General features: G+C 38.2%; 1 non-coding gene across 1 annotated transcript; it reads right to left on the reverse strand.

Annotated features, from left to right (window-relative positions):
• Positions 1 to 6,047: 6,047 nt before the first annotated feature.
• On the reverse strand, positions 6,048 to 6,154 carry LOC141658225 (small nucleolar RNA R71). Its single transcript, XR_012549123.1, has one exon. It is a non-coding gene; the product is annotated as a small nucleolar RNA R71 (small nucleolar RNA).
• Positions 6,155 to 6,428: the final 274 nt, after the last annotated feature.

Here is a 6,428-nt window from a genome sequence, read left to right on the forward strand (position 1 = left end):
CTCCAAGGCAAATTGATTGACAATGTCTTCATGATTCAACCACCCGGCTTTGTTGATCAAGTAAAACCCGACTATCTCTGTAAACTCAATAAAGCAATCTACGGCCTAAAACAAGCCCCTCGAGCTTGGTACACCGAATTAAAAACCCATCTAATTACTCAAGGTTTTAAACAATCTATTTATGATTCATCTTTATTCATTTTACAAAACAAAACCACTTGTATTTATATGCTAGTTTACGTTGACGATATCATCATCATCATCGGACCAAATCCAAAACAACTACAAACGTTTATTACGGCACTCTCTACGCGATTTTCTTTAAAAGACCTTGGACCACTATCATATTTTTTGGGCATAGAAGTTATACCAAATGAACTCGGCCTACACCTCAACCAGTCTAAATACATTCACGATCTAATCACTAAATACAACATGATTGACGCTAAACCAAATACAACACCTATGGCCACTTCCCCACCACTAACTCGCGAAGATCATCTACCCATTCACGACCAAACAACTTATCGCGCAATAGTTGGAAGCCTTCAATATCTATCTCTAACTAGGCTCGACATTGCCTTTGCTATAAACCGCCTAGCTCAATTTCTTCATCACCCCACTGCTACTCAGTGGACTGCCTTAAAACGCCTCCTTCGCTACCTGCAAGGGACACAAACCTTCGGCAGACTATTTTATCGCAATTCGCCACTTTGCCTTCATGCATTTTGTGATGCTGACCATGCAGGTGATAAAGATAACTACCTCTCCACCACAGGCTACGTCATTTACCTGGGTCGCAATCCCATTTCTTGGTCCTCTAAGAAGCAAAAGGGCATAGCACTTTCTACGACCGAAGCCGAATTTCGGGTTGTAGCTTCCATTACAACTGAAATACTTTGGCTCCGCAAACTACTCACCGAGCTTCACATCACTATCACAAAATCACCAGCAATTTACTGTGAAAACATCTCCGCCACGTTCTATGCCAAGAACCCAGTCTTTCACTCAAGAATGAAGCACATGGCTATCTCCTTTCACTTCGTCAAAGACCAACTTTAACTCGGCCAAATTCGCATTCAACATGTCGCCAGCAAAGATCAACTTGCCGACATTCTTACCAAACCACTGCACAAGACTTCATACCATGAACTACGAACCAAGATTGGACTCACAAATCGGACGTCCATCTTGCGGGGGCGTATTAACCATATACCTGCAAATCAGAATATTCCCACAAATATTGTCAGCATATCAAATCAACAATCATCCTCTTAATTACCTCCTAAAATCAAGGGAACTTAATCATGTTCATATTGCAAATATGGGAAGATTATATTTGTGTATCATTGTAATTATAGTAATTATTCTTACTGTCATTAGCATTGTAAATCCTATATATATGTAATTCATTCATCAGTAATAATCATCAAAATCAATTACTAACCTCTTCTTATACTTTTCTGATTATCCATGAAAAAGAACTCCACAGTTAAGCTTGCCTGGCTGGGAGTAGTCTTAGGACGGGTGACCTCCTGGGACGGTTCCCTGGATGCGTATGAGTGAGGACAAAATGCGCTGGAAAAGACCCGTGTTGATCTGTGGGCCATGTACACAGCCTGGAAAGCTACCGTAAGTGATCGCTCCCGACCCTAAGTTTGGGCCGGGGTGTTACAGTCAGAGAGTATCGATTTCTTGTGAGGAGTTTGCGACGAAATGTCAGGTTCTGATTGGGGGTTTGGAGATAGTTCCAGCCGCTGATTAAGCGGTTTTGGTGAAAATGAAAACCATGTCTAGAAATGATATTTTGATGACGCGACTGACGATTCTAGTGCGGTATTAGTGGTTGAGTTTACACTGAATTGTTGTTAAAACTTGAAACTGTTGTTGCGGGTACATTGAATGTGGGTTGAAAGGGTGTTGTTGCGGCTGTCTGTGTAAGTACAATAGGAGCATCGGGTGTTCTTGATTCCCGAATCTTTGCATTTATGGAGATGATCGATACGGGGTTGGAGAAGCAGCGTTCTATTTTAGCTGTTGTAAGTTGTGACTAATTGTGAGTTACTGGTATAGTGGTATAGTCTGTCTAAATTGCCCGAACTTGGGAAAACGGAGCAAAAATCTGTTTTGGCGGCCATGAAATCTGATATTAATGGAGCAAGTTTGGAGTTGCAGGAACACAGTTAGTGTTAAAGAGGTGTTGCGAACTGAATTTACGTTCCATAAAAAATGTTTGAGTTTAATTTCTTGTTGTACTGGTTGTGACGATGGTGGAGCAGTTATGGCTGAGGTTTAGGGGCTGCTAGAGGCAATGGAGAAGGTCGTGTCGAATGTCGAATGTGGTGTATTTATGGGACGACTTAAATTGAACACTAATCAGTTAACTCTTACTTGGGACGTCTTACTAGCCCTGAATTCCGCGCCATTTTCAACCCACCAAACTAAGCTCTCCTTGTTGTGTTCTTAGCTGATGTACCGTATCAGCCAAGTGCTCTTAGGCCTATATCTACTTTGTTACTATGTAAAATCTTATCCTACTATCTTAAGACCATCTTAACCATAATTATTCTTTATTTTGCCTTGGTTATGAATTAATTGTGTTCTTGATTTTTTTTTGCTTAGTTAATGACATAGACATAAGTCGTGGTTTCTATTATTTGGGATTTAATCTCATTTTGTTTTATATGCTTTTGACTTGGTTATATACTTAGCTTCGGTTTATATTACTCTAATTGTTTTATGTCTTTTTCTTGTCTTTTAGATATGTCAAGAGGGGGAAAGTAAAGGGACTTGAATAGCCTTATTTGCCTAAGCTTGCTCCTTGTCAAGATCATACGTCTCTTAAGGTCCTTAGGTGCTATCACTTAGCTCACGTATCAAACCGTTAATTCAACGTATTTACAATTATGATTGTTTTTGGGTTGAGGGGGAACTAACCCGTAGAAACAAATATAGGAGACTTACCATTATCAAAAGGGGGAATTTGTTGGATCGTGTCCTAAATACATTTTATGTTTTGATGATGACAAGTGTATTATAATTGTTTTATAAGTTTGTGCGTAATTGTTTGTTAAGTCTTATAGATTAACGAGGTTACGACATTGCCAAAATGATGATTTGATGAAACGGTTTGAGTTCTTGATCAAGACGATGAAATGAACTTACATCTGAAGAATTTTCAAGGAAGATTAGTCAGTAGTTAGTTCGCCACTCCTTTGTGATATTTAATAATTGTTTTGAGTCCGTCTCAAGTTAGAATTGTAATGATTATAACTTGACACACTCATACTTGAAGTAATAGTCGACTGCACTATAATTTAGGGTGGCTACGTAACACGACATTTTCGAAAGAAAATTTATTTTATATTTTATAAATGATATTTTGGATTTTGTTAAATATAATTTAATGTGTTTTTAATTAAATTAATATAAACGTTTTTCTATTTGGAATCAAAATAGTCGTTTTAAATATTAGATAAGTTTACTATATTCTAAAAGATAATCTAATTTGTAACAACTTATGAGTTGAAACAATATGTGATTAATTAGGATAGTAGTGTTTTGATGTGACCATTATTTGAGCATATTTATTCCCCGAATTAGCCTCGTTCCTATGCTTTTTAGTGCATATCTGGGTCATTTACTAACTTTAGTCCTTTGTTCTGCATATTCTTTGAGGTTTTGTTCTCTTGGTAGGAGAGGAGTGCAAACCTTGCATTTTCACGGCAAAATGGAGCTAAATTGATCGAATCTAATGACCAAGCATCAAAGAGAAGACAAGATTAGAAGGCCTTTGTACATATTATAGTAGATGGGCAATGATGAAGAAATCCTTGCAACCCCGACTAAATCCCGGAGGATTATTAGAAGAAGAAAAGAAGAAAAGGAAGCTGTGACACAATCCGCCCGTCCAACAAAGAAGACGCCCGTCGAAGACGCGAGGAATCCGAGCGTCTTTGCAGAAGGGACGCCCGTCCAAACACTCCACAATCCGCTCGTCCAGCATACAAATCTGCCCATCCAGCCACCAGGAAAACTGCCCGTACCGACACCTTGGACGCTTGGATTCCCTTACAGTCTCATACGTCCCTTTTCTTCCCTCCATGAAAGATGCGCATATTTATGAAAGACCGGCAAAAAGGAGAATCGCATCTTTTCTGAGAGGAACGATTCCTCAAGGACTTAATCGTCATTTAAGCCCTTAGTAAACCCTAATTTGTGTACCTAATCCCCACTATAAATACCCCATTAGTCTAATTAGATGAATCATGTTCTTCTTATCAATCCTTAGTATAGTTTATATCATTCTAATATCTTCTTAATCTTGTAATCAACTTCTAATCAAGTCTTAATACAAATCTCATTTCCTTAATCTCTCTTTTGTTCATCTTTTATTTTGGGTAATTGAAGATTATTTGGGTTATTATTGGGAGATTGACAACCTTCCAATCAATCATCAAGTACTTCTATTATTCTTTGATTTATTTTGGAATCATTAGTAGGTATAATCCTCTTAATCCCTTTTTAATTATTGTTAATCATCTTCATTTATTCATCATGTTTTACTTTGTTAATGTGATTGACAACCTTGTTAACATGCTAAACTTGATAATGAGTGAGTAGTTTCCTTAACTAGGGTTAATGGGTAATTAGGGGAAACCAACATGGGGAATGATTAATGCTTAATTTAATATGTTTTCATAGTTTATTTGCTTGCTTGTTGTGATCTCAACTTATGCACATGTTATAATTGATGAAATGCGAGCCTATGAATCCTTGCATTTTTTATCCATCACTTACCTTTTCAATGAGACTTGTAAGACATAAACTAACTCGAGTCTCATTAGACCATGCTTTGAGTAGGGAGGATTAAGTCGACTTGTAGGTGTTGTACAATCTAATCGATTCGGCTCCGGGACCCAAACCTTCCTAGGATTGTAAGATATAAACCAACTCGATCCATCACAACAATAATTGCTTGCTTATAATTTGAGAACATGTTTGTATGATCAATTTCCATGAATCCCCTATGACCCCATGACACCCTAGTGCTTTTAATCAATTGTTTACATCTCTTTATAATCATCTTGCTTGTTTACTTTTATTGTTATTTAGTTTAGTGATCTTCTCATCTCAACCCAAATCGTGACACCCCTAGACACCGCTACTTGCAATCGAAAATCCTACATCAATACCCGTCCCTTGGGATCCGACCTTTACTTGCCTCTTTACTAATAGTATAGTTGTTTGTGAAGTTATAAATATTGTTTTGGTCTAGGTGCTCTGAACGACAAGTAACCGAAAACTAAACTCCGAGTGAATCCGACCAAAAATGGCGCCGTTGTCGGGGACGGTGTTAAGTTAATTTGATTTTCTTAGATTGGTATTAGTTGTGTCTTTGTTTGCCTTGGGGAAGTAAAACTCCTCAAGGTTTGTTCTAATTGTTTTCAAGTTGTTTGATATTTTGCATGTCTAGAAGATAACAAGGTAACTTGTTACCCTTTGATCATGAAATTGAAAGGACTTTGACAAACAATAGAAGACTTGCTAGAGGTACTTTGAGAGGTATTGGTGAGGTTGTAGATATTCAACCAAACACTATTGAGTTCGTCAACCCTTTTGCAAGAGAAGGTGAGGAGAACCCAACACCCAATCTAACACAAAATCAACCCACAATGCCGAAATTTTCATCACATTCCGTACCAACCGAGGAGAACCTACCCAATGGTACTCCCACACCACAACACTTAACCGGAAATTTCATTGCTAAATCCGCATTTATCCAATTAGTCGAAAGAAGCCAATTTGGGGGGATGCCTAGTGAAGACCCTCACTCTCACATGGAGACTTTTTGTGACTATTGTGATGCGATTTCACAAACCGGTGTGACTCAAGACCAAATTCGATGGGTCTTATTTCCTTTTTCTCTAATCGGCACCGCAAAACAATGGTTGAAAGGCCTTGATAAGGCTACTCTTGGAATTGATTCTTGGAAGAAGTTAGCTCTAGCTTTCTACAAAAAATTCTACCCTCCGGAAAAGACTAACATGCTAAGAGCTCAAATTACGGGTTTTAAACAAAGGGATGAAGAATCTTTGTATGAAGCTTGGGAGCGTTTCAAAGAAATTTGTCGCTCATGTCCTCATCATGGACTTAGCGAGTGGTTCTTGGTACAATAATTTTGGAATGGTCTTTATGAAGACTCAAGAAACATTCTCAACATGGGATCAAATGGTATGTTCACCGAAGTTGACGATAATCAAACTTGGGACAAGATTGAGGAAATGGCGGTCCATAATTCACAATATAGTAGACCCCGCAAGGCTACTAGAGGAGGAAAGCATGAAGTGGACTTTATCACTCAATTGAGTGCTCAACTTAGTGCTCATATTGATACCATTTACTTGAAGTTGGAGAGGCTATGGCTA

Source organism: Silene latifolia, chromosome 5 (assembly GCF_048544455.1).
Source record: "Silene latifolia isolate original U9 population chromosome 5, ASM4854445v1, whole genome shotgun sequence".
NCBI classification, from domain to species: domain Eukaryota; kingdom Viridiplantae; phylum Streptophyta; class Magnoliopsida; order Caryophyllales; family Caryophyllaceae; genus Silene; species Silene latifolia.